We start from the raw sequence: 27,755 nt of genomic DNA, 5'->3' as shown, positions 1-27,755 counted from the left end.
TTTTTTCTGCTGACTTGCGAGACCTCTTGTTAATGTTTGAGGAATGATGATGTGCTTAGCATTGATGTTAATCTTTTCACAGAAGTGAAATGATAGAATGCTAAGACTGTGTTTGTTTTTGACATTTTTAATGTCAGTGATGTGATATCCATATTATAATTTAGACAGTGATTTTCTTAACTTTATCCCCATACTATTGTGCTATCATCCTCTGACCATTGTGATTTGTTTTTCTACTTTATTCATAAGTCGGTAACTGAACCTTGGCAGTAAAAGCCAGTGGCTTTCATTAAGTAATTCGGAGATAATCATTGGTTGCATTTTTATTTTATGAAATCTGACTGGTATATATTAATCCAGAGGTCTTTGCAGAATATGCAAAATAACCTGTTTCATGAGTTTGTGATATATATGAGGTCATTTCTATTTCTAGTATTCAAATTAATCTCTAGAGCCTTTACACGCCCATTAGCAGAAACTCAAGTATCTCTCTTGGGACACCTCCAACTCCCCACATATTTCAGAACTCTGGAGACTTTCTCACTCAAAGTGATCAGTTCTGCTTCACACTTTGAGAAAAGAACTAGAAAATCTATCAGTTCAATGGAAGAAAGTTCCCCTGTTTCTGATGCGATCACCTTGTTCTTAGCCACATTTGTCATTATAGAACACATGTGGACCCATATATTGGGATGCTAAATTTATCCGCTGCTGATATCACTGGCATTCTGGCAATACTTTCTCATGGTCTAAAGGGCAGGAGGTATATTTACCAAATATTTCTTTAACCACTACAAGCCTAAGTCCCAGTTCTGAAATTATTCCTACCATCTTGGATCTCAGCCCTGAAAGTAAGATCCCATGGTGTGAGCATGCAAGGGACAAGGGTGCCCCAAGCCTGGGATCCCAAAACGTTGTAGTACAAAAATTGGTAGACACTAGAGTCAAACTGCCTCAGGTCACCCCTGGGTCAACCACTTAATAGCTGTGTGATCTTGGTCAAGTCAATCTCCCAACTTTCCTATGGGCAAGATGTATATCTAAAAGTTGTTTTGAGCAGATTTATATGAGACACACAGAAAAATCCTTGCTACAGTAATGTTATTATTTATTGTTATTAATAATAAATAGCATTATGTGAAAACACAGGCTTTTGAAATCATGTATGTCTTCACTATGCTATTGTTAATTCAGAGAAGAACTGATTAAAATTCTCCACTATGGAAAACCATCTGTAGTAGATAGGTCCACAAAAGCTTTTTACGAAGTTGCATTGCTGGTAATCTGATCGTATTCTATGCAAACATAAATCTCCCTCAACATCACACCTTTTACTATGTCTGCATATAGTAGTAATGTACCTAACACTGTGTCTGTGCATCCAGTAAATATTTAACCCACTCTATTTATTACATGTTTTAAATCTATCTTTATACTATATACATTCTTTGCCAGTGAGTACTCTATGTTTGTGTTGTCTCTTTCACTTAAAAGGGACCAAGGTAATGAAAAACTTGATATAAACATTGTGCACTTCAGAATGCTCATACTAAAAACTAGAAAATAATGATTATACTTCAGACAATCTCATAAAAATCATATAGTATAAAATAGAATTCATAGAAATAATATTTTTATGTTTTGAAGGACCAGGGAGAAAAGAATGTATCACACTTTTAAAAAACAGTCAAATTAACAAAAACCATTAGAATTTATACACAGGGTGACTGAAATGAGATCTTCTGCCCCAAGAATCTAGGGTTCTATCATCTAGTTATTTGAGAAGTGATTGTTGTTGGTTTATAAAGTATACTGTGGTCAGGACATAATTTTTAAAGGAAAAACCACATGATACTTAAGTGTGAAAAGTAGATGTGCATTACTTACAGTCTTTGCTTATGACACAGCAGAGCATCAACATCACTTTAACTGTCTTTGTAGCAAGACTGCTATGCTGCCATCAAGAGAACCAAACTTTGGTAGTCCAAGTTCATGGATACCCTATTATAATGCCATTATGGTAGGAAAATGATTTCAGCGCAAGTTAATGGAAACCACATTATACTGGTAAGCGATTTTATTGTAAGTCTACGAAGACCACATTATAATGGTCAAACAATTTCCCTGTAAGTCTATGAAGGCTGCATTAATAATGCCATTAGAAGAGCAAAACAATTTCAAATAAACTCTATGGGGACTCATTTCACTGTCATGATGGTGGCAAAATGATTTCAGGGTATGTTTATGGAGAACCCCTTACAATGCCATTATGACAGCATTACAATAGTAAAAAGAAATTGTGGGGAGCCCATTATAATGCCATTATAATTCCATTACATTGGTTAAAAGATTTCAGAGTAGTTCTACAGCAACACTACTACAATGGTAACAATTAGGTCATAGAAAATATCACAGTGGATAACACTTACAAGGAAAAATCTTTCTATGTTGGGAAAGATCAGATTAATGTCCAGGAAAAAAATCAGGTCTACTAAAGTCTTAACCTTACTGAGGTTGTATAATTTTATGAAAATTTCACCTCTAGATTATCCAATCTGTCATCAGGGATGGAGGTATTGTGATTTAAATTAAAAATTCAATCCCTTCTCTATAAGTTATTTTTATTGTCCCTAATACATTACCACCTAGAATATGGTGCCCCTGGGGAACCTATCCTACCTGTGGACTTCTATTGTCTAGCTGCCACAATCCATTAAGGATGATTGAACTTTGAGCCCCAAGAGGGAAACAGTGGAGGGTCTTGATCTCTTTGTTCCTAAAAGATTCCTTGACTTTATGCAAATTTGCTCATGCAAATTTTAAGTGGATATTCAGAAACCAATTCATAGTTGGCTAATGTTCAAGATTCTGCTACCCCATCAGTCGAATTCAGTCTCATGAAAATCAGTCTATTGTAGGACTATGAATTATATCCCTATCTTCATCTAGCTGATCAACAAGCATGGGCTACTGACAGAGTGTAAGGTATGTAAGGAAGATTCTACATGGCTTAGTATGGTAGGCTGAATAATGGCCCCTCAAAGATGCTCACGCCCTAATCCCTAGAACCCGTGAATATGTTCTCTTACGTGCTAAAAGGGTCTTCACAGACGTGGTTACATTAAGGATGTTGAAACGGGAAGATTATCCTGAACTATCAGGGTGGGCCCATTATTTTTTTAAGAGTCTTTATGAGAGGGCGGCAGGAGGGTCAAAGACAGTGAAAGTGATATAAATGCAGAAGCACAGATCAGTGAGATGAGACCATGACCCAAAGAATGCTGGAGGTCTTTACAAGTTGCAACAGGCAAAAACCAGATTTTTTTTCCCCTAGAAATTCCGGAAAGAACCGGCCCTGCCAACACCTTGATTTTAGCCCCATAAGACTCATTTTGGACTTCTTACCTTCTCTTCTTTATAAGAGAATAAATTTCTGTTATTTTAAACCACTATGCTTGTGGTAATTTGTTAAAGCAACAATAGGAAGCCAATATACTTGGTGAAATGGATTTGTCACCTATGAAATGAGCAAATTTAAAAACTTTGTTCTAGTGACAAGACCAAAATCATCACATTACATTCAACTTCTAAAAGAGACAAGATATAATTATTGATTTTTAGTTACTTGTTTGCATGTCTTCAGGTGTTGGATGTTTACCCTTGATCTTAGCGAAAAGGCCAGAAGCGAGAGGTGTTGGGTGTTTTAAAGATAACTGTTTTCTTCCACCGTTATCATACTTTTCCTCTGGATTCAAGTCCTTCCAATACTGTCTTTCAAATAAGACATGTGGAGAAAAGGAGAAATACCAGACACTTTGAAAACATAAAGAATGATACTGGCACTAAGAAACAGGAAATTTGGATGAATATTTTAAACTAAAGGTATCTCTAGAAACATCTCAACCTACAAATATTTATTTTTTCTTTCCTGGAACGGGAGAGAATATATGCATATGGAGATACTTCAGGGGCTAAGAAACAGAAAAAATAAAAGGACAGAAGATCAGTTAGCCAGCTTGGAGTGAGGGTAGAGCAAGTTTGGCATGGCATATAAGAACCAATAGTGCTCAGCAAGGGTCACTGTGCTCATTCACACTTCCCAGCCTGCTTTGCATTTGGGCTATAGACACAGAAGTGAGTTCTTGGCATATGAAAAATGTGAGTAAAAGTGATGTGTCACTTCTTGTTCAGAGCACGTAACAGTCAGTGGCCTCCTACTCTCTTCCCTCTACAACGAACTTGGAAGTCATATGATGATAAGGGGACAGGACAAAATGGAAGAAACTTGGATCCTTGAGTTACCAAATGGAAATGAACTCTCTGCTAAGCAGTGTGGCATACTTTCTTGCGTGAAGATACAAAGACTTTGGAGTTTCTCTGTTGTGGCATTAATTACCTTAACTAGTAACAGACGGGGAACAAAAAGGATAATTGAAAATTCCGTCCCAGAGTTATTCTTACATTTAGAATGAACTCCATTTTTTCCAGAGGTCATAGTATCCTACATCAAAATAAAGGCGATATCATTCTTAATTGCCACACCGACATAAGAGAAAAAACTATAGGAGATGGAACTTAGAGATACGATTCTTCAAAAAGAGATTGTATAAAGAATTGATATCCTAGAAGAGCATTACTGTGAGAAGGGTGTTACAAAGGGACTTATTTTATAACTATTTATCATTTAATTTTGTTAGATTTGGAGAAGGAATGAAAATAAAAACAAAAGAAACTTTTGAAGAGGTAGAAGGAAGTTCAAGAGCAAGGTAAGCTTGGGAAGCCTAACCTCAAAGGTGTTTGCTCAGAGAAGGGGAATGAATCTAGTTTAATGTAATTGTGTGAGCTGACTTACACCTAAACAACTAGTTTTCCAATGGAAGGCTCATTTTAAGACACACTAGTGAATTTCAAGCCCCTAGAAAAAGACTCCTGCTTTACCAGTATTCAAGAGCATGTGAGCAAGAACGTTATGGCACTAAGCTCTACCCAACAGAACCTGGTCATGGGCACAATTAGCTGAAGGCCTTCGGCTGGAGCACCTCTAGATCCACTCTGTTTTCGGTGCTGAGTCCTTGCTTCCCCCAACTTACACCATGCCCAGGGACAGACTCCAGTAAGCGGCCTTTGCTAGGCGACTCCTCATCAGGCTGGCTGATAATTTCTTGGAACTGCAATGTATCTGAAGTGTTTCCTATCCAGTTCCCCTGTCTTCCCATTCTCTTTGCATAGATGTCAGACAGGCATTGTGCCAGGGCACAGGTCTTCTTCTCTTCTACTACCCTACCCCCTCAACCTTCACAGACTTTTCCAGCTTGTCATCCAATGTTTCTTAAAAGACCTGGAGTGACACAAGTGACACTGGAAGTTACAAACGAGGGCTAGCCCTCCTCCCACTCAGAGAGCAATGAGGAAACCCAGCCTGGGTTAGCGCCTGGCACCAGGTGACTGCTACTTTTTTTAATATCAGGGTTTTTTTTAATCCAAAAATTATGTATGTGTTTACCTATTTTCTCATTGTCCTATTCATAGGTTTTGTCTGGCTGTTGGGCAATCTAGACTTGCTGTGGGTCAGTGAAAACCGAAACAACATCAGTGAGGTACATCAACAATTTATGCCAAACCTACTTTGTTCATATTCATTTTAGCCTAAAGAATCAGAAAAACCAGGCTTCCTCACTGCCCCATCCCAAAGTTGCCTAGTAAATCATTTCATGAAAGTAAATCATTGCACGCATGTATAAGCAGTATACGTAGATCTTCCTTTAACCTTCAAGGTTTGTATCTTTCAGATACTGACCTTAGGAGACATTTGAAAGAATTTATCTCTTGATTCCCTCATACACAAGAGGAACGGATCAAGCTGGTATATGGATCAATAAAGATGTCTTGTGTGTCCTTATCTATAACAACTTTTGACCTTCGAAGCAGGTGAAGTATAGTATCTTTTCTATAGTATCTATCCCTGGTCTCCCATGTTACAAAACCTAGTTTGTAGTTAATTTTGTGGAGCATGCTGGTGTGGTGCTGGTTAGGGGAAAGAGAAAAGGTAACCAAAGGTACAGAACATTTGCCTTTGGACAGAATTTATTATTGGATTTAAAATTGTGTGAAAAGTCCCCATGTGCAAGAACTCAACAGATATAAGGCCTTTGCATATCTGTGTGTAGAGTGTGTACTCAATACGTGTCTATTGTTCTTCAACAAAATTAACAAAGGCAACATTACAACCAGAGGGTGCTAAAAATGTTCCTTTAAACAAATCCACTACAAGAGAAAAATGAATTGCCAAAATAAATGCGATTAAACAAAGGTAGACGAAAATTACTAAAAGGTGGATGGAAGATCATACCGAACCTGTCATGGAAATCAACCTACTGGAAATCAAAGTGTGGAAATGTTCAGTATTATTGACATGGACTATTAAAAGTAACATAGCAATTGCTTAGGATTGTTGAGGCTTCTAACAAACTTGATCCAACAAAAACTGTAGATAATCCATGTTAAAAACCACAGACTCATCCCTAGAATTTTGTAATACCAAAGCCATGTTTCCTGTAAGGATTTATTAATGGTGCACTTGATAATACATATGGTTAGAAGAATAAAAATATGTTAGCATAAAGCAAAATAGAAAAGCAAAGCAAAACATCCTCTGGAAATAGAGTAAGTCAAATTTGAGGTTGTCACTATAAATATTGAAGACCAATTTCTCCTTGATTCTATTTCATACATAAAAAATAAGGCATCACACAACATTCATGCACCCCCACACCCCAAATTTCCAAAATAATATTTTGGATATTTTTGGTTCAGTGAAGTCTAAAACTGTTTTACTCTCTTCCCTTTTAGTATTAGCAACTATGTGCAATTTCAGAGATACTTCATCCTTATGTTTCTGATTCATTTGCAATTATAATGATTCAAAAAGTAACTTTTGATGTTTTTAGAATTTTTCTCCACAAAGAAAGGGAGGTCATGCTTTTCCAAGAAGGTATGAACTTGAATATTCAAAGGTTTACGTTAGGTTTAAAATTTCAACCACAAAAACATTCACTGAGCTCTCAACCCGGAGAAATAAGTTCTCAAATTTTCTGTTTCTTACTGACTAAACTTCCCAGTGTCCTGACAGGCATCTTAACTAATAAATTTGAGCCTCTCTAAAGGTGAGAAATGACTGAATTTTGTGAAGACGGGGAAGCTATGTTCTAGATATGTCCATCTCTAATCCTGAGGCTATGAGAAGGGACAGGATTACTGGGGACAAAAATATAGCCTCTCGAAACCCACTGATACCACCTGTACATCTCCTGAATTCTGACAGATATTAAGATCTAGGTTCAGATGCATTCCCAAGCCACACGGACTTACAGTGGTGCATTCTAGAAAGCCGACGATGCTTTCTAGACAAGATCCTACAGAAAGTTATCCAAAGTTAGATTGAGGTATACTTTGTACGACACTTCTGCTTGGTTCCAGTGAAGCCAACGCTAGATTATCTTACACTGTGTGAGGAAAAGTGAAGATCAAGTTGATCTCAGAGAGTTTCCGAATCTGTTTTTCATGAGAAAAACCAGTTTTTTCTGAGAAAGGGTCAGATGGACTTCTGCCTTTAAGCTGGACCTGAGTTCAGAGCGAACTACAGCAGGAGAGCTTTCAGGCACCTACACCTTGCCCTTGTGCATGACTTACATTTCCCTGGTTTTTCCAGGGTAGCAGAAGGCACATAAATGGCCTGTTGCCCTGGAAACTTCGAAGTGGGCTGCCACAGTACTTTCCTGGCCTGTGTGGGGAGGTGGACAAACCCTACTTGACTGCCGTCATTATTAAATGCAGAAGGAGAAAATAGTAACAGTTAAGTGCTTCACACAATACCCTACTGTTTATACCCACTTCTGCCTTCCTAGTTGCTTTTAAGGGCCAGGGTTGGGACAAAGTCTATCTTTATTTTATACATAGCAGCAACCATCACTGACACACTAGAGAGGGTAAGAAGTGTGGTCGAAAGGACACTGGACTGAAAGTTGCAAGATTTGGTGTTAGCCACAAACCAGTTCTGTGACCTTTCACAAGTCACATAAGTTAAGCCATTCCCAGTATTCTCATTTGGAAAAAAAAAAAAATGCCCTGGTGATCCTTTGATTTCCTCATTTCTGTACAAAAGTATAGTTCTGTGTTTTTAAGTGGTGGCATAGGGATCAGCATGAGTTACAGAATGTCCTTTACTAATACATAGGTTATTTTCACAGAAAGGTTAGACTGTGTTTGTGTCGTGCTGAAATTAAAATTTCATCCAATTTCCAGGTGTTTTAGTTCCATGAAAGGACAGAACTGGTGCTTCGGGGTATATAAATAGATGAGCTGTTTAGGTTAGCCTGGAAAAATATCTTGGTTGCATGTGCCATACAGGGGCCATAAGTGATGGGGAAACAGAGTCCAGTCGGTTCATCTCATGTCATACTTGAAAGATCATTTATGCATTTGTGCATTTATGCTTAAAAGAGCTGACTCAGGAATGCTGTGACAGCTTTTAACTTAGAATTCTCTTATTTTTCTGGATTTCTGTCTCCTTCTTAATGGTATTTTAATGCAGTTTTTGTGTTCAATTATAATAGTGTTGCTAAATACAGTAGGTCTGATTCCACAGAAGAAGAATAGTTTTTTCAAAATCAGCATTTTCCCGCTGATTTGCCAGCTGTTTCAATAAATACTCATCTCCCAACTTCAAACGAGTATATTGCACTCTTACTAAATATAAATGCCATCCACAGCTACTGTATTCTGGCTTTTGAGTTCTCCTTAGAATCAAACACAAAATCTGCTCTATGAGGGACCCCTTTCTCGACCATGTGCAGGTGATTTTGCTGACTCAGGTGTCCTAACAAGTAGTCAATGATTGTTTCTCCAATCATTTCTTCCCCATGTAGAGGGCTAAACACGAGCAAGTGAATTAGCACTGCCTCTTCTGGTTTTGCCATCTCTACTATTTCTATCTTTAAACTACAAGAAATGATTAGTCAGGGCAACTTACATCTATAATAACAATCATACCATGTCTATTTCATACCTGTTTTTTTTCCCCCCTAAAAAAGACTTCTGACCTACCTAGCAGGATAGAATCAAATGTGTATTAGGTTCCAAGCATAAATTCTTACTTTTGGACACAGTGAAGCAATAAGACACATAAATACAATGTAAAGAAAGGGTATTATTAAAAAGAAACTAAAATGGTAGTATCTAGTACCCTCAATATAAATGTTGTACTTTTATACACGAATATTGTAATAACCGTGGCTAAGGATCAGCAGGGACATCGGAGTATGTTTTCAGACGTACATTGTTTTTCTAACAGTCCTCACTGAATTGTATGTGAGCATTTTTCTTATTTTTAATCAGCATTACAAGAAATCCAACCAATTAAGCCTTTCAATATCTCCTAACAATAGTAAAAAGGCAGCTATAGTAATTGCAGTAAGTATATTTGTTGGTGTTTGTATTTAGAAAAATACTAGTTGGTCTTTTATTTGACAGAAACTAAAGCTGGGGAATTGTTACAGAAACAAATGCAATTCAAAAGCAAAGTTGCTTCACTTAAAATAAAAAAATGTTATGCAAGTCTTCGCTTTTGAGTAAACAGTGCTATCCAACAGACCAGGGAGGTTAATGAGGGTACGCTTGCTGGGTTCTTAGGTAGCAGCCCCTCTTGGTTGATCCTTGGACAGATAACAAGCCTCTATGGTGACTATGTCTCTGCAACCGCCAGGGAGACTATTTTCCAATCAAAGTATTTTCCCCCCACACCTTCAGAAGATGAGAAAAAAATGTGAGGCCCTAAGGTACTCAGCCTGGAGTACTACATTCTTAGACATGTGGGTGGCCAAGAGCAAATGGCCAGAAAACACTCTTATTTGGTAACATGTTGTTTTCACAAAATGACATTAGTGGCCCACCCTGAATTCTTGATACACAGACTATCTATACATAAGCGCCAACTTGAGGCAGCAAGAAGGCTAAATGCAAACAACCAGGTATTTACTAGATTTGGCCACTTTTGGTTGTTGGTTTTGTCAAAATAACTGGCCATTTAAATGAATTCAATCATTTTTAAAATCAGTTTGTGGATGCAGACACAGCCACAGTCTAACATAGTTGACATTCTTTTCCTTGCAGCTGGAATTAGAAAGTAGACACTTTTTTAGACTCTCATCCATTCATAGCCCATTTTCTTTGCATACTTTATGGTTTGAGATTTCTGAAATAAATCTTATATGCAATGTTTGATTTAAAATGTTGTAAGTCAGTGTAATGGGAATTGTTTGCAGCATTTTCTGTGACTTTTATCACATGATCGTCATACTTACATTGAATCATACACATTTGGAGACATTCTGAAGTTTGATAGGAGATTTACAGATAAAACTTCTAGTTTAGTATAATTTTTACAGTTTATTCAGAAATTTTGGTAAAATTTGCAATTTGAAGAAGAGCTGTCTTTCTGATTTTCCAAAGCAATAACTGATTAGAAATTTTTAAATAGCTCTAATTTCTCAACCATTTAGAACGCAAGTGTGTTTATTTATTCCACCCACTGTACCATAAGCTCTCTGAGGGCAGGGACTTCGTCTGTGGTTTTCATAGCTGTATTCTCAAAGCCTAGAGCAGTGCTTATTTAATTACAGCATGCTGCCACCAAATATATATTATATTAAGATATTTCACGAAATGTTATTATGTGCATGACACATTCCAATGCCATGGTACCTTGCCTTGGTTCCGTAGTGTAATGGTCATCATATTCACCTCACAAATGCCACGGCAGATTCTGGGGTCACCATACAAAAGATGAGCTTTTTGTAATAAGGGAGCTAATAGTCCAGTAAAGAGAGATGAATAAAGAGATGATTACAATATAGAATAAATATCATTAGATGTAAAGACGGAGAGATGTGAAAGCACAGAGGAGAGATAACCTAATTTAGAAAAGTGGAATCAGAGAAAATTATCCCACATAAGTGATGTCCCTGCTGAGATTTTTAAGGATGCACAAGAATTGGCCAAATCAAGGAGCAACAGACCGATGGCTAAAGAAGTAGGTAGGGAACTAAATCTTGAAAAGCCAAGTGAACTCAATTAAAAAAAAAAAAAGACCATAATTTGAAGGGAACAAAATCACTGAAAGGTTGTTTTGGGAACATGGCATAGAAGAGTTGAGGTTCAGAAAGACGGTTAACTACAGTATGGAGAATGGGTTGGAAGAATGGCTGAAAATAATTCACTTGAGGCATAGTGCAGATCTAAAACAGAGGAATGGCTTGGGAGCTGGAGAGACTTAAATGGATTTGAGAGAGTTAAGAAGTAGCATAGAAAGAACTGAGACACTCACAGGTTTAGAAATGGGATGAAAGAGTTGGTAGAGCTAAGGGTGATTGATTCCCAGTGCACAGCTTAGAAGATGGACTAGATGGTGGTGCCACGCAACAAGACAGAGAATATGGAAGAAGTAAAAGTTTACAGGAGGTGGGTGGTTGGGAATCATATAATTAATTTAGAGCATGTCAAACTTGAGATGCAGTGTCACACAGAAGAGCAAGTGTCCAGTAGAAAGTGAGAAATATATGAGCGGTGCTGCGGAATGATGCAGGTTGACAGAAGGGCCTTGGAAGTCATCACATGGAGATGAAGTGAGATCATAAGATGAGATCATGAGAAGAGAGCTGAAGATGGAACCAAGAAAAAAGAAGCATTCTAAATCAGAATTAATAAAAATGTAAGAAAAGAACATTTAAAAAGGCATTGAAAGAAGTGAACTTTAAGGGGAACAGAGCTGCTGTCAAAAGTGACATTAAAATCAGGTAAGATGAGGACAGAAAAAAAAAGGTATTGAAAATAAAAGTCTATCAGACTTGGCAATTAGGTGGTTATTGGTCAACCACACTGAAACAGAATAGTGTGGTCAGTGGCCTGGAAAATAGAGAGGTTAGGAAGTGAAGGACAGACTCCTTTTCATAGACCTGGCTAGAGCATGAAAGAAATCCAGAAGCTTATAAGGCACAGAAGATTTACAGAGCAGCTTTCCAGTTTTAGCCATGAGTATTTGTTTACTCATTTGTTTGTTTCAATATTGGATAGAGTTAAAAAATTATAATGAAAAGAATAGAGTCTCTGAGTAGGTGTAAGTCAATGGGATCCAGGCCACAAGGGATGTTATTAGCACTGCTGGGGGAGAGGCAACAGTTCTCTGAGATACTAGGGGAGGAATGATGTGTATGTGGGTACAGATAAGCTAGTTGGGGGGCACCTCATGGCTTCCATTTGATCTTTGAAGTCAGGCCAATAATGGGGTAAGCTTTAGCAAGCTACCAATGTTTTGAAATAACTCCTGTACAGAATGGGAGAAAAATCTCTCTGGGGTGCATTTTACAATATAGCAGCGTAGGTTTAATCTTGTCCAGCTTTAGGTATTTTTAATTTTATGTTTAGTGGTTGTTTATCAACATCTATAATCAATGCAGGACACCTGCATGGCTCAGTCGGTTAAGTGTCTGCCTTTGGCTCAGGTCATGATCCCAGAATCCTGGATCCCAGAGTCCTGGGATCGAGTCCCATATCAGGCTCCCTGCTCAGCGTAGAGCCTGCTTCTCCCTCTTCCTCTGCCTCTCCCCACCTCTGCTCATGCTCTCTCTTTCAAATAAATAAAATCTCAAAAAAAAATCTACAGTGTTAATTTTGTCCAGCAGTACTATCTCTATTACAGCTTATTCCTGGTGACCAGCTGTGGTCAGAGATGGATGAAGAGGTAGTAAAGATAGGGGAACAAGAGCAGGTTCATATTCAACTGACCTTGGCTTGGACACCTGCTTTTCCATCGGTTGCTGGGCGAATCTGCCACCACCACTATGAGCCTAAATTCCTCATCTATAGCACAGAGATAATAATCTCTGATGTCCAAGGTTTCACAGGGTGATTAGTAGGATCAAAAGAGATCGTGCATTTAAAATTCCTATATAAACACAAGCTATTCTCTTACAGAGTACAGTGTATATCACGGCAGGCATCTAGATTCAGGAGATAGTTCAACTATGTCCCATGCAACTGATCTTTTTGAATCTACCAGAGCCAAAAAAAAAAAAAATACTCATTTGGATGGATAATCCTGTATTTCTGTGAAAAAAAAAATTTTTTTAACTAAGGCTTATTTTTTATTAAAAAGAATACGTTATCAGAATTCTTTAAAGTACACTATTTTGAAGAACATCTAAAATTTGTATCAGAACAAGTTCAGCAATGATAGCCAATTGTCTACAAACCTTTAATTTTATCATCTTTGATTTACTGTTAGATGCAATACAGTCATTACACCTGGTATATCAACAATTACAGTTATGCTTGGAGCTAATTAATTAAGTAGGCAGCTGTGTCCAAGCACTGTGCTAAAAAGTGATACTCACAATAACCTATGAAATTGGGCATTCACCCATTACAAATGAGAAATTTGACGCTCAAGAGAGATTAAGTTTTCTTCTAATATTATATCTGAGTAGATTTGAACTAAGGGTTAGGGAGGTGAAAGGGGGAAGGGAAATAGAAAAAATAAAATACATGGTACTGGACATCCAGCCATTACCACTACTTGGTGGGAGACACTGAATGTACATTCAAATGTTGGATTTAAATATGTTTACAAATTAATTAAATATAACCACAATCATATGTTGACTATACTCAAATATATTCATTTCAATTCACGCCTATATTCTCAACTTCAGGACCATGTATCTAAATACTTCCTGACACCTGCAGGTCCTGTAAGAATCCCCTTCAGACCAACAAGTCAAAAACGACACTCCTATATACCCTGACCACTTACCTGTTCACATCAAATTCTTGCCCTTTTATAAAACATTTGCAGCAACTGATTTAATACTTAATTTAGACACTGGATATTTGCTAAATATCTCTGGTTCATTTACCATTATCTAATCAGTAACAAATTTGGATACTTGTATGCCTTAAAATCTGTCTTTTCAGGCTTAAGAGTACTACTCTCATTCAGATTCTCATTTTCTTTTAACTAGACCATTGAAGTTTCAATTTATTCAGTGAGTATTTATTGACTACCTACCATGTATTAGGCACTGCTCTTGATATTAGAGATACAGATAAAAATCTTGTCTTTCTTGGGTTTACATTTGGTGAGAGGAAGGAAAATAGAAATAAGTACAATAAATAAGTTGTATACATGTTAAGAGATGAAAAATGCTGTCCGATCTCATCATTTTATCTATCACCTGCCACTTGACTGGATTTAACTTTCTAAAATATTCTATTATTTCTAAAATAAATCTCATTAGATCAGGTAACCACAGTCTCCAAGCTCAGATTTCGTAGCCTGGCACTCAAGATTGCAGATGAACTAACTTCCTACTCAAACATCAAGCTTTATCCCTTCCCATCTTTTGACATGCTCAGTTTCATTTTGAAGAAACTATTTTCAGTTCTGCAAGTTCACCATAATGTTTTATACCTCCTGCCTGTGCTGTTTCACCCACTTAGATTGTCACTTTCTCGGCCATTTTTTTTTTCTGGGTGAACACACTGCAAGATTCAAAGACTTGGCTCATGGCCACTACTCTCTGAAGTCTTTCTGGTACACACGTACAAGGGAGATCTGAGATACCACTGTCTCCCATGTATCCCAATCCACCCCATGCCTACTTTTATCATTCCAATTATAATATTGTACTGAATGTTTTGCTACAAAACTGCTTCCCAATATTAGTCCTCAGGCACTGTGAATGTAGCGACCATCTTTTGTATTGCCTGTATCTAATGAAATACTTGTCATCAGCTATGTAGATTACTATTTGCTAAATGAATATCTATAAAAGAGTTTAAAAGTTTTACAACTAGCATTCTGTGTTATAGCCGATGAACAAATTAATCTTTCTAAAAATTATTCTGATTGCCTCATAGACTATAATATAGTTTATATTCATGATTGCTTTTTATGTGATAGGCACTATCCTGAGCACGTCATATAAATTATTCAATTTCCTGCCCACGAGAACCATACAAAGTAGGTGTTACTATTATTCTTATTTACAGATAAGGAAACTGAGCAGTTCATCAGTCCTCTGCAGTCTGACTTTAGGACCTAAGCTATATATCCCTACATTGCTCGGTCTTCCCTCATATGATCACCTATTATATTTATTCCTGGATATTGCCCCAAATTAAAGAGAATCTGAGAACTATTTAAATAACTGATTTATCTGACTGATGGAGAATGCCATATTGGATGTTGGTTGCTCCTGGTCCTCATCTGAGCCTCATCTTAAATTTAACCTTTGAAGGTTAAAACTGTCATGCCTTCAATTCCATTTATTAAACCCCTTATGTTTATTCATCATTTACATATGGCTTGTCTAGAGCTGCTTATTTTTTTAAATCAGGGTTGGTAAGCATTTTGACATAATTTTATATAATCCCAAATTTTTAAGTCTATGTTTCTTATTATAGAGACATTACCTTGTAGTCATTAAGGATATATGCATGTATTTAAATATGAAAGCCCTTCTCTACATGATTTCAAATTGGGTGATGCGCATTAAGGAGGGTACTTATGTAATGAGCACTGGGTGTTATATGCAACTGACGAATCACTAAATTCTACCCCTGAAACTAATAATACACTATAAGTTAACTAAATTGAATTTAAACAAAACATTATATATATGTGTGTGTATATATATATATACACACACACATACATATATGTATATATGACACTCCTCTTTCAATAGAATTACATGACTGCAAATAAATGCAAACCTATTGTATTTATACATACAATTGCAGAAGCTGGAAACAGGCCTAATAACTTTTTTTTTAAAGATTTTATTTATTTATGTGACAGAGAGATAGCCAGCGAGACAGGGAACACAGCAGGGGAGAGGGAGAGGAAGAAGCAGGCTCCCAGCAGAGGAGCCCGATGTGGGGCTCCATCCCAGAACGCTGGGATCACGCCCTGAGCCGAAGGCAGACGCTTAACGACTGCGCTACCCAGGCACCCCCTAATAACTTTTTTTTTTAAATCAAAACATGAGGGGCGCCTGGGTGGCTCAGTCAGTTAAGGTGTCTGCCTTTGGCTCAGGTCATGATCCCAGGGTCCTTTGATCCAGCCCTGCATTGGGCTCCCTGCTCAGTGGGGAAACGTGCTTCTCTCTCTCCCTCTGCTTGCCACTCCCCCTGCTTGTGCTCTCTCTCCTTCTCTCTTAAATAACTAAAATCTTAAAAAAAAAAAAAACTATCATATTTATGAAAAAATTCACTCAGCTTTTAGTTCTGTTAACCCCTGCATAGGCCCCAGCTAGGCACAGTCCTGGACGTGAGAAGAAGAGGAAAAAACTACCTTTGCTTTCTACTTTTTTCTTACCACGTAAAGCCTTGAATAAGTCCGAAAAATGTGAAGATTGTCTTTGGTCATCACTAGATTGATTGTTTCATTCTTTTCTTGGGGGAAGTAAGTAGACTCTATAAGGGGTATTTCAGGCACCAGTAAATCATTGGTGGACATGATATGGAAATCAAAGGGGTCTTTGGAAGGACACTGAAATCTAATCTGAACACCAAGGCCTTTCATTCAAAAATAAAAATGACATGAGTGAAAAAGAAAGAGGCAGGAAACCCACAGCATAGGAACACAGACACAGATGCAAGAGAAAGGATTTGCTATATTTCTTTAAATATGGATCCTGGGACAGTCCTGATCATAATAAATTTAGAAGAACATAAAATACATAAAACACATTTTGTTCCCCTTAAACTTAAACTCATTGCTTACCATCTTTAGTTGTTATTACTGAGGATTTTACGGTTATTATTTTTTTTTATTTTTTAAAGATCTTATTTATTTATTTGACAGAGAGAGAGAGACACCAGCAAGAGAGAGAACACAAACAGTGGGAGTGGGAGAAGAAGAAGCAGGGTCCCGGTGGAGCAGGGAGCCTGATGCGAGGCTCAATCCCAGGACCCTGGGTTCAGGCCCTGAGCCCAAGGCAGACGCTTAACAACTGAACCACCCAGGCACCCCATATGATTAATTATTTTGAACACATTCATGTATCCCTTTCCACAAACCATAAACTCTTAAAACCTAAGATTGTATTTTCCTCATCTGAGTATCCTAATTACATAGCATAGTGTCTCAACTAATGTGTAAATAATTGAATGAATGGCTAACCAAATGAGTATCTTTAGCAGTGGGGTCACTGGCTTTGCAATAGCCATGTGTTTAGTAATTTTTCACCAGAGCACAGAAGTTTTGAGTACTGACTCTAGTCATATGGATACTGTGGCAGTACCTTTCACATGATGGCCCTGCCACCATGCTCCCTCACCCCTTCCATGGGAACGGTCTCCCCAGCAGAATGGGGAGGGGTTCCTCTCAGTGGTTTTATTCATCTTTCCTGAACTGATAGTTGGTCTAGTAGTAAGTAGATCTAGTAGTCACCTGATTTAACTTGATCCAAACAGACACTCTCTTCTGAGATGTTTGGTAGATAAAAACCACAAGGTCAAGAGTCACTGGAGTAAATTCTGAACAGGAAGAGCATTCCACAAAGAAAAACCTACAAACTTCTGCTGTTGTAGTTTAATTTCCTTTTTTCAAATCTTAATTATTTTCTTAAATCTCATAAGCTATTTTTCTGTTCTCCCACTGAGTTTTCTGTTAAACTAGCCAGAGTTTTTATGCTTTATGAACTGCTAAAAATATGAGTGAGGAATGAGTCTCAATCCTTTCCTTTTCTCTCTCATCTTCGATAGAGAGCTGGCTGTTGTGTGCTATATTCTGTTTCTGTGAGAAGCTCAGATTTTCAAGTGTTTCAATTTTCAGGCCAAACTGCTAGCCCATGAATGGCACAGGTGTATTCTTTCTAGAAATTCTAAAATATTGGGAAGGGCGATAAGAGCAAAGATCTAAAAATAGTATCGAGGATTGTCATTCACCAAGAGAAATTCTTTGACAAGGAAGCCTCAGTTTTATTGTTATTTCTATGGTTACCATTTTCATCCCAGAGATTAAAAAAAGAGACCAGTTCTTTTGCAAAATTTTTTTTCACTTTTCCCTCAGGGAGAACAATCTGTTTCCTTCTGATTTTCTGTTACCCTGTTCCTTACCCTTCTCTTATTCGGTTCTTTGAAGTTATAAAGTCCTGTTTCACTTACGTAAGACTGTTTAGATATAGCTAATGTGGTACAGACATTGAAGTTTAAACACCAACACGAGCATAACAAAAAGATGCAGGTCACAGGCAAAAAAATTCCAATATTCTGCTTGAATTAGAAAAAAAGTTTCTGTGTTAGAAAACTTAAAATAAAGAAAAGCACTTGTTTAACAAAACGGCCAAGAAGTAGCAAATACTATTCACTAGGCTAAGAGACTCAAGATAAGTAAATAGTGCATAATACAATAATGTTAGTTTTGCACTTTATACTGTTCACTGAAGAAATAAGACATCCAGAAATTCAAAGAGACTCTAAATATATTGAGATATATTAACTAGCCTTTAAATTTCTTGTGAATTGCACATTTAATTTTGACAGGGTGATAATTAAAAAAAAAAAAAAAGGAAGAAAAACTTGCCTGTTGATACACATTTACTGGTAAACAGCCAGGACTGTATTTTCCCTAATTTGGTCTATGCACTCACCTTAAAGTACTATAGGCCCCAGACATTAAAAGAGCAACAGGTAATACATGTTTTGAAATTAAAATCATATAGCAACCTACTTCATAATTAGTGCCACAAAGAGCATCTTGCCGAATTCAAAATCTCAAACTCCAAATGCTGTCTTCCTTTGTCACGCCAAATAGTACAAAGATTTTAGCTAAATCCCTTGTTTCTGTTAAAATCAAATATTGGCTTGAAAATTAAGTATTCAGATCCCCTTTCAAGTTTTTTATTGTGAAATAGATCAGACAAAAATAAAGACTACCAGACCCTATTTATTAAAATATATGTTTGACTGCATGCTCCCTTTTTCACAACAGAAGATATGATCAAGCCCATGTTAGATTCTTAGGGTAATTTAACAAATTACTCTTCAACTGTAAAAATAAGAATGGTGATTTCCAAAGTGTTCAGAGCTTTTCAAATTTTATGAAGTACTTAACACAAGTACATATAAGCAGCTGAGTTGGTAAAATAAAATAAAATGACCCTATTTTTGTTTTTGTCAATATTCTAGCCACTAATAGATGTGATACTCACCTATTCACCATGACCACAACATACTCAAAATGCAATGCTGATTATAAATGTACATGTCTCATGGACCCTGAGCCCTATTCTCACAAAACTTGCCCCCTTAGGAGCAGGGAAGTTGTCATAATATAATATATAGCAATATATGGAAAATACCCAATACTTGTGCAAACACCATGCTATTGGAGTTTGAGGAAAGGGAAAATATTTTCAAAATAATATTTTAAGTCTAAATATTTTTAGCAGCTATTAAATTCCTCAGATTTACTTTGCTGTTTAAGTCCCTCGTTTTTCATTAACTTTTGGTTATTTAAAAAGTCAAAAAGAATTCTTTGATTAGTTTATGATCAAATGTGAAATCTTGCTCTTCGGTATCTTCACTACCCTCTGCTGGATACTGCAAGGGCACAAACTAATATTCTTTCAACGATTATCTTAGTTTCCACATCTCATTAGCACTTGCTTCGCTAAATACAAAGAAGAGGGTCCAAATTTAATGTCATCCTATGGCTCCTTAAGGTACTGCAAGAGGAATGTCAGCTCCAGAAGAGTATTGCCTTGATTCAGGATGTGCTCTGAAACACAGTGAAACTTGGGGCATATTTACAGTCTTTCTTCTTCCCATCCCCCACCCAAGGCAAGGCTTTTAAGACCTATTGATGGAACTCTCCCAGAGCTCAAGCTGTTGCCTGGTTGTAACTTTACCAACCCTTGGAAGCTGGCTCTCTCAGACCACTTGGGAACTGCTGTATTTAGGTCACTCACGAGCAGGACTTATAAAATACTACATAATACTCTGATTCAGCTTCCAAATGTGCCTCATGAACTTCTAAGGTGTAGTTCAGAGACCAAGATCTGATTTTTAAAAGTTATGTGTCTTTGAGTTTACCAATATGTTATGCAGCCTTTCTTCATTTTCACTTTGCTTTTACTTTTATTAATATATATATAATATATATTATAGTAATATAAATAATATATTAATATGTATTAATTAATATAATACATAATTTAATATAATAATAATCTTACATAACAACTAACTAGGGTTAATAAAAGATGAAATGTAGATAAAACATGTAATATTTCAGGAACTAATAACCATCTACAAATGTGTGTTTGTATCATTCTCTGAGTGCCAGGTAGAGTAGTACTCTAAGCCAGTACTTGCTGTATGCTGAAGATGTTTTTAGAATACCCCAAGAGAGAGACTGGGCAAATAACATTACATTCACTGATTCACAAAAGAAGCTTTATAAATATTCCCTAAACATATGAAAAATGTCCAGACATATTGGAATTAAAGTATTTTAGAGTAAAGCAAAAGTATTTTTGTCTGCCAAACATTCTTTAGTACTCATTGTTGGCAAGGGTACAGTGAAAGAGGCACTCCTGCATATTCCTGATGGGACTGTGAACTAGATCAATTCGGGAAGGCTAGTTGCCATTTGTATCAAGAGCCTTGATAGTCACATGTAAAATGGGGGAAATTGCAAAAAGCATTCCATTCTCTTTTCTTCTCTTTGTACTTGGCCCTATATAGTTCTTATATGCCTTTTGTAGGGTCTTACTTTCCATTTAATGGAAGAGTTTCTATGAAAATATTTCAACAAAATTGGAGGACAGATGTCACAGACTGTGAAATCAGAGAAGTTTAATCCCATGACACATGGATATAGGACTAGAATATGATTTGGTTATCTTCGATTAGAGAAAGGCTTATGTGTAGAATAGTTGATTATGTTATATCAATTGTATGTTGGAGGAGAAGGGAATTTTGGTCAGCCAAGAATTGGATAGTATGTAAATTAGTTGTTGAATATAACTGATAATGTTTTTGTTTATTTTTTGTCTGAACAGCATCATTTGTTTGCAAGAACTGTTCCTCACTCTATGGTATTAAGTTCTGATAAGTCTTTCACCTTATGGAGAGATCATGACCCAAATTAGGCCAAATATTTCCTCTTTTCCAAGAATATGAATCTTAAATGGAGGCACAAGGGGATAGAAAAAGGTAGCACTGAGTCCTTTCATGGCCAAGCCTTAAGAAACCCTCCGTTTATTTCTGCTGCGGAGGCCTTGCTGTCAAGACCTAAAGATTTATAACTTACTTTTGTTCTGTGAATTACACAATATTCTTTCAACAAATATTTTTCTTATTTAAAAAAGAAGGAAAAAGAAAAGGAGGAAGGAAGGAGGAAGGAAGGGAAGAAAGAAATTATTTGTAATTTTGACCTAATAATTTCACTCCTAGGAATTTTCTTCAGAAAATTATGAGATGTCAACCTAAAAATTCACATATAAAGTAAATTTACAATGGTGAAAAATAAGAACTAATGAAAGTAAAAATGAAAGGAGCATATGGAATACTATACTATTAAAATAATTATTTTAAATAATATTTTATAACAGTGGGAATGATTGTTAGTCATAACAAAACAAAGGAACAACCAGAATATAAACTACATACTATATGATCCCAGTGAAACACACACATATAGACAATCATGTAATATTAGGAAGAAAATCTACTACATGTTGACAGTGATAATTATCTTTGGGGTACAGAATTGTCTGATGTATCAACTTTAATGAAATGTCATTTCAAATGAATTATAACAAAGTCCCCATAATTTTTCTTCATTTCCACATTCTATCTTAATGAAAAAAGGCAAATGTTATTCAGTTATTAAAAAAAAAAACAACTGCAATTTAGGTGTCATAATTTTCATAGTGAGACTGTGACCCTTTTACACTTCTTTCTCCAATTCATATCCTCCAATTCAAAAATCCAAAGTAATTTTCTCTTCTAGGTAGTTGGACCAGGGGTAAGGAGATTGGTGGGGCATGACTATATACTAGAGTTCTAAGCCTCATCCTCTGGTCTAAGTGCCACTCAATTCACTTATCACAAATTAATTTCTACCTTCCAACTCTACATTGTAGTTCCTTATGACCTCTCACCACCAACTTCTACCTTCTACCTACCTACACACATTATTACTCAAAAATTGTTAATTTTTTTCCTGACGTTGCTTAATTTTAATGTTGCTACTATAATGTTTTCATCTATTAATTTTATTTACATGACGCATTAAAGAGAATTTTTCTGGGGGCACCTGGGTGGCACAGTCGGTTAAATTCTGAATCTTGGTTTTGGGTCAAGTCCTGATCTCAGGGTTGTGAGACTGAGCCCCTCATCAGGCTCTGTGCTCAGCGTGGAGTCGCTTAAGACTCTCTCTCCCTTTCCCTCTGCCTCTCTCCTACCCCATGTTCACTCACCCTCTCTCTCTCAAATAAATAAATTTATATTTAAAAAAAAAAACAGAGAGAACTTTCCTGAAAACTACTATTTATAATACCAATCCTTTAAAAATGTGTTTTACATTAAATCAATTGAAAAAATAATCTTTGGGGGAAAAAAAAAGATGAAAGCTTTTTGTACTCAGCTTATAATACATTACTTTGCACATTCACTTACATGATGATAAGTGGTCTTATGCTATTTGAGTCTATTATCTCAACTGGACTGTCTGTTCGTTCGTTCGTTCTTTCTTTCTTTCTCTCTCTCTCTTTCTTTCTTTCATTCAAAGATTTTATTTATTTATTCGACAGAGATAGAGACAGCCAGCGAGAGAGAGAACACAAGCAGGGAGAGTGGGAGAGGAAGAAGCAGGCTCATAGCGGAGGAGCCTGATGTGGTGCTTGATCCCACAACGCTGGGATCACGCCCTGAGCTGAAGGCAGACGCCTAACCGCTGTGCCACCCAGGTGCCCCTAGACTGTCTGTTCTTTAAAGGAAAGAACTATTATTCCATTCTCTGTGTTTCCCCTACATAGTGCTTTACACAATATCTTATATACTTTAGTGCCTTAACATATTTTCTAATCTACTTTATCATTCTTTATACGATGATTCAGAATTTTATAGTAACTAGTTTTCAAAGAGCCATTAACAACAGTACCTGTGGAAACTGAAGCAAACCTGGGGGTAATTTTTACCTGTTCCCAGTCTAAATAACCTACTGATCTTATATGTGGGTCATTTTAATTTACTTTGTCTAATAATGAGTTCATCTTGATGTCAAAGTTTGTCTCTATAAAATACAGTAGTCTAGCATTTAAAAGTAAAAATTGGATCTAAATTAAACCAGAAGAATATGACCTCTAAAATTCCCTTTATTGACCTCTTATTTAGAATTAGTTGCCATTTGAAATGGATCAGCCTAAGACAAAATTGTGTGAACCAGTTCATTTCAGTGAAAAGAAAATGTTTTCTTTAAAGAATCCCCGAATTTGTACAATAAAATTTCAACTATTCTATTTATCTAAAAAAAAGAAGTGAAGAATACAACATTCCTCCCATCTATCTCTCTACCTATAGCTATACACATGTACATGTAAACATATGTATTATTTGCTTGTCTTAAAAAAATGAAACAGTAGACTTAAAAAAGTTACCTTAAAAAGGAGAGCAACCACAGAATGAAAGGATAGAGACAGAACATAGAATTCCAAGATACACCTAGTTTTACGTATTGGGCTTTGAATTCATGTAACTCTTTGAACATAATTTATAAAACAAAGCCAAACTGCTGTAAATGCAACCAATACCTAAAAACCAAAAGCAAAATGAAACAAATAAACCAAATGACATAGTGTATTGGTGGTACAACATCACAGGGAAAAACTGTTTTAAGTGGTTTTAAACAGTGATTTTGACAGAACTTGGTAGTATGTATCTTAAAGACAAAAAACCACTTGGGAGGAAAAACAAACTTAAGTAACTTTCACTAATATTGTTTTTTAAACCACTGTGTTGAGGTATGGTTGACATATAAAAAGCTGTACATATTTAATGTATACAACTTGATGAGTTTGGGGTAAGTACACATACACCTTGGAAACCATCACTGCCATCAAAGATATAAACATATCTGTCACCTCCCAAAGTGATATGTCCTCCTGGCCCCTTTATTATTATTATTTTGTGTATGTGGTAAGAATATGTAACAGAAGATATGTCTTCTTAGCAAACTTTAAATATACAATACAGTATTGTTAGCTCTAGAAACTGTGCTGTATAGATCTCTAGAACTCATTTGTCTTATATAACTGGAACATTTTACTCTTTAATCATCACCTCTCCATTTTCCCTTCCCTAGCCCGTGGTACTCTCTGCTTCTACAAATTTGACTATCTTATATTCCACATATAAGCAAGATCATACAGCATTTGTCAGTAATCATATTGTTTATGATAATGCTAATAGTGTTATTCTGAGCCTGTTAAATGTATATAACAAGATAGAGCAAGTAAGTAATTAAATGGGGTCATTTACACCTTGGATTTTTAGTATGAAGAAAGGAGATACAGATAAAGTAGAAGTTAATAAAAAAAAAAAAGTAATCCTGAATTTGAATTGGAAGTACCAAGATGAACCCATGATTTTTTTTTTTTTTTCTTAGCTAAAAAAGCCTAGAAAGAGCCGAGTTAGTACATTGGGCATCTCTAACATTTGTATTATGCTCTCTAAATATCATGTCCTCACTTGGAAAAGTGGCTGAGGGGAGGGCACTGGACACAGAAGCATCAAGTGATGCCCTTAAATATCCACCAGGTTTGAAACTCTTCTTGTCTGCCTCCACTGTTGTAGCAGGATTCCTAAGCCCACAAGGGTCAGTTAACTATCTCAGTACAGATAATCCTGTCTTTATATTTTATAAAACAAGTGGCAGAGCTTCAAGTTCAGTGGAACTTGAAGTATGTACCCTGGCAAAAAAAAAAAAAAAAATTCTCTGCCCCACACATGAAAACAGAATCTCAAATTTGGTCGAGTTCTCTAAGACTGTGGAGTTGAGTATCAAAAATTTCACAACCGAGTCACAGCGAAGATGATGGAAGGGGACAATCACACTTCAACTCCTTTTTCCAATTCCCATATATTTTACTATTAAAGACATAGCACCTGATAATGGCCATGAGTTCAGGACATAAACCAACTCATAGAAGACAAAATCCCAGGGGCGCCTGGGTGGCACAATGGTTGGGCGTCTGCCTTCGGCTCAGGGCGTGATCCTGGCGTTATGGGATCGAGCCCCACATCAGGCTCCTCCGCTATGAGCCTGCTTCTTCCTCTCCCACTCCCCCTGCTTGTGTTCCCTCTCTCGCTGGCTGTCTCTATCTCTGTCGAATAAATAAATAAAATCTTAAAAAAAAAAAAAAAGAAGACAAAATCCCAGAGCTGATGCTTTAGATGAGCATTTTGCAATGTTCTAATAAGCCAGGTGCTTCTGGGTAAGGAATATATGTTAAGACTAGTTAGAGTATCTTGTTCTAGGGTCTATCATAACACCTCCTTTATCATAAAATTGGTTATTTGGGCTGAAGTAACATTGTGTGGGTACCTACTGTGTTGAGAGATGAGACATACTGGTAAGCCCTAGTGGTCATGATGGTAGCATTTCGGGAGAGGAAGGCAAATCTATATCAAGCGTATGATAAGGAACAATCTAGTGAGGATTCATCACTGATCATGTAGGATAGATGGCCCTGATGTAACAAGACTGCCACAGAGTAGCTGACTAATCTACCTTGAGAAATGTTGCCACATTGAGTGGTCAGAATCCATTTCTGGTAATGGCAAGTCAAGACCTCAGCAATGACAGTAGTGTGGTCAGTCTCATTGAGAAGGAATACATACTACTGGGCCCAAACAAAGCCTTCTGTCATACCATTATGAATACATTCTTCATGGGCCCATTGTACCTGCAGGAGAATGTCCCTCTAGTTTCTGAGAGCTTCTCTGCAATGGAGGATCATGTATGCAGTAACATAAAATTCTATTATGCCCAATTCCATCAATTGATCTATACACTTCTCCTTTAGACATCCTCAGACCTGTTCCTCTAATTTTGTCCCTTTCATGGCTCTAACCAAATCATTTACCACCAGACAGCAGTCTGTGTATATCTGCATTTCAGTCCACTTACCCTTGTATAAAAAGCTAAGAACTAAGTTTCCACTCATAGCTCTAGGCACTGAAGGATTACTTTTTACCACTATTAGTCAGAGTGAGCCCAAAATATGACAACTGTGCACTTTGGGCTAGTACTGTTCACATGGGTCTACACCAACATACTGAATAATTTACAGATTAAATCCTCTAATATTGTCACTTTGCTTTAAAATAATGAGAGTGGGAAATGATAGCTAGTAACTGCGCAAGGTATAGAAGAAATAAGATTGGCCATAAGGTGATAATTCTTAAAGATGAGCAATTGCTACAGAAGTGTGCCTTATACCATTTTCTCTACTTTGATACGTGGCTATAATATTTCATAATACAACATTAAAATAAAACTCCCACTACTACGTTCTGGCAAGCATGCAGTGAAGCTGCATATGCAATAACATGGGGAAAAATCATCATCTCAGCAGTTGGTATGATAATTCTTTTGTTGAGAAAGACTTACTCTGTAGAGAAAATAACAATCATACTGTGTGCTTAGTGATATGGCCACTCTTTAAAAACTTCAGTAAAGCTACAAAAAAAAAATATGTTTGATATATTCAGATTTTCTGGGAAACCTAATTAATGAATTCAGTTTTGAATTAAGGTGAGGGAGGTGCCAAAATATAATCAGCCAGAGCAGAAAAGGATGACAGCTGGCAAATGGTTTACACAATGTGACAGGTGTCTCTAAAGACGGATAACATTAATTCATTCCCTTTGTGTATGTACTTGCTACCTTATCATCCAGAAGGGAATCTATTTCCCCTCTCCCTGAATCTGGTCTGGCCTTATGACTTGCCTTGACCAACAAATTGTGGCAGAAGTGACACTGTGCCAGTTCCAATCTCAGCCTTTAAGACGTATGGCAGCTTCTGCTATCTCTCCGGGAAGAAATCAAAAAGACTGTAAGAAATGAGAAGGTCCTGAAACCACCATGTTATGAGGAGGCCCAAGTTAGATACATGGAGTGTCTAGATGAAGGAGAAACCAGGGAACAGGCACATGACCCGAGTCCCAGACCAACATCTGAGCTGGTCCCTAACCATTTGAACAATACCAACAGAGGCTCCAGACTTTATGAGCAGAGATAAAATGTCCCTGCTGTACCATGTCTGAATTCCTGACCCACGGAGCCATGATTAAATAAAATAATTGCACTTTAAGCTACTATTTTGGGGGATGGTATTCTATGCAAAAATAGATAACTAAATGTCTAACAATAAGAAAAGTAATTAATGCTACATTCACTAGACAGAGTTTTATAGTTCTTTATGAATGATAGCAGTGAAAACAGCAAATGTTTACAAAGTAATGATGGATGACAAACTGATATACAACATTACATGTGTACTCTGATTAAAACTGAAGATAAAAACAATGAAAAGAGATATAGGAATTTTGTATTAATGACATAATATTTATGTTTAGACTTGATATTAACTAAATTTACTAAGCATACAGAGTGAGTTTATTTT

Source organism: Ursus maritimus, unplaced genomic scaffold (assembly GCF_017311325.1).
Source record: "Ursus maritimus isolate PB19 unplaced genomic scaffold, ASM1731132v1 scaffold_5, whole genome shotgun sequence".
NCBI classification, from domain to species: domain Eukaryota; kingdom Metazoa; phylum Chordata; class Mammalia; order Carnivora; family Ursidae; genus Ursus; species Ursus maritimus.
Note: the sequence above shows the minus strand (reverse complement) of the source record.